At 52.6% G+C, this 2500-nt stretch overlaps 1 non-coding gene across 1 annotated transcript; it reads left to right on the top strand.

Moving 5' to 3' along the window:
* Window positions 1-166: 166 nt before the first annotated feature.
* Window positions 167-1972, top strand: LOC143243486 (small subunit ribosomal RNA). Its single transcript, XR_013024611.1, has one exon. It is a non-coding gene; the product is annotated as a small subunit ribosomal RNA (ribosomal RNA).
* Window positions 1973-2500: the final 528 nt, after the last annotated feature.

Raw genomic sequence — 2500 nt, 5'->3', positions numbered from 1 at the left:
GGGCTCCCCGTACCCAGGCGATCTCGACGCCGACATAACGAGCACGAATGTCGGCAGGCGGACCGACACTCTCTCGCACTACCAGCGTTGGGGGCTCGTACCCAAACGGTGTCGGACATTGTCGATTTTAGTCTGGAGCGGGTGGCTTGCACCGAACGAGAAAAGATACCTGGTTGATCCTGCCAGTAGTCATATGCTTGTCTCAAAGATTAAGCCATGCATGTCTAAGTACATGCCGAAATAAGGTGAAACCGCGAATGGCTCATTATCCAGCCGTTGTTCCTTAGATCGTACTTTCCTACTTGGATAACTGTGGTAATTCTAGAGCTAATACATGCAACAAAGCTCCGACCTCACGGGACGAGCGCATTTATTAGACCAAGACCAATCGGACCTCGGTCCGCAAATGATGGTGACTCTGGATAACTTTTGGCTGATCGCACGGTCTAGCACCGGCGACGCATCTTTCAAGTGTCTGCCTTATCAACTGTCGATGGTAGGTTATGCGCCTACCATGGTCGTAACGGGTAACGGGGAATCAGGGTTCGATTCCGGAGAGGGAGCCTGAGAAACGGCTACCACATCCAAGGAAGGCAGCAGGCGCGCAAATTACCCACTCCCAGAACGGGGAGGTAGTGACGAAAAATAACGATACGGGACTCTATCGAGGCCCCGTAATTGGAATGAGTACACTCTAAATCCTTTAACGAGGATCTATTGGAGGGCAAGTCTGGTGCCAGCAGCCGCGGTAATTCCAGCTCCAATAGCGTATATTAAAGTTGTTGCGGTTAAAAAGCTCGTAGTTGGATCTCAGTTCTAGACAGGGGGTCCGCTTTGGCGGTTACTTCCTGGCCTAAACATCCTGCCGGTTTTCCCTCGGTGCCCTTGATTGAGTGTCTTGGGTGGCCGGCAAGTTTACTTTGAAAAATTAGAGTGCTCAAAGCAGGCGAAACGCCTGAATAATGGTGCATGGAATAATGGAATAGGACCTCGGTTCTATTTTGTTGGTTTTCGGAACACGAGGTAATGATTAAGAGGGACAGACGGGGCATTCGTATTGCGACGCTAGAGGTGAAATTCTTGGACCGTCGCAAGACGAACTACTGCGAAAGCATTTGCCAAGAATGTTTTCATTAATCAAGAACGAAAGTTAGAGGTTCGAAGGCGATCAGATACCGCCCTAGTTCTAACCATAAACGATGCCAACCAGCGATCCGCCTGAGTTCCTCAAACGACTCGGCGGGCAGCTTCCGGGAAACCAAAGTGTTTGGGTTCCGGGGGAAGTATGGTTGCAAAGCTGAAACTTAAAGGAATTGACGGAAGGGCACCACCAGGAGTGGAGCCTGCGGCTTAATTTGACTCAACACGGGAAACTCACCCGGCCCGGACACTGGAAGGATTGACAGATTAAGAGCTCTTTCTTGATTCAGTGGGTGGTGGTGCATGGCCGTTCTTAGTTGGTGGAGCGATTTGTCTGGTTAATTCCGATAACGAACGAGACTCTAGCCTATTAAATAGACGACTGATCACACGTGTCGGTCGATCTTCTTAGAGGGACAAGCGGCGTTTAGCCGCACGAGACAGAGCAATAACAGGTCTGTGATGCCCTTAGATGTCCGGGGCCGCACGCGCGCTACACTGAAGGAATCAGCGTGTGATTGCCCCTGTCCGGTAGGACTGGGTAACCCGTTGAACCTCCTTCGTGATAGGGATAGGGGCTTGTAATTATTCCCCTTGAACGAGGAATTCCCAGTAAGCACGAGTCATCAGCTCGTGTTGATTACGTCCCTGCCCTTTGTACACACCGCCCGTCGCTACTACCGATTGAATGATTTAGTGAGGTCTTCGGACTGGCTGCTGGAGCGGCTTTCGGGTCGCGCCTGTGTGCCGGAAAGATGACCAAACTTGATCATTTAGAGGAAGTAAAAGTCGTAACAAGGTTTCCGTAGGTGAACCTGCGGAAGGATCATTATCGGGGATGTAGAGAGTGCCCAGCTCGGCCCGTCTTGCCGGCAGGGATTCCCCACTCCAAACAAAGACTCTCTCTGAACAATACCCGGGAGACCGCCGGACCGTCCGCGAAAGGGGTCCGCGTAGCACATGGTTAATACGTGTGTTTGGTCTCGCCGCGGTGGCTCTCCCGCATCCAGTGGGATGAGAGCTAGAACGTTCAGGTACCTATATGCTCGCGTCAGGTGAACCCCGTAGCGGGTGTCCGAGCCACGGCGCTTGTGCTGACGCGAGGTGTAACCGTGTTTGGTCCTCTGCCCCGTCAGGGTAGGAAACGTAAGGGTTACGCGAGCACGCGGGCTCTGTTTCCTCGCGGGGACAAACTCGGCTGCTAGGTTTAATGAGGCCCCTTAGTCTTTAGAAGGGGCCCGCCTGCTTCATGTGATAAAGTCTCGAAACTGAAAATCCACCGTCGGCGGGTGGTGAGGAAATATTAAGGAGCCCCCGAGCGGGGTTCCTTGTGGCAAACAGGAGAGGCTGCACGTCTCTC

Source organism: Tachypleus tridentatus, unplaced genomic scaffold, assembly GCF_004210375.1.
Source record: "Tachypleus tridentatus isolate NWPU-2018 unplaced genomic scaffold, ASM421037v1 Hic_cluster_2, whole genome shotgun sequence".
Classification (NCBI taxonomy): domain Eukaryota; kingdom Metazoa; phylum Arthropoda; class Merostomata; order Xiphosura; family Limulidae; genus Tachypleus; species Tachypleus tridentatus.
Note: the sequence above shows the minus strand (reverse complement) of the source record. Positions and strands in the feature narration are given on the sequence as shown.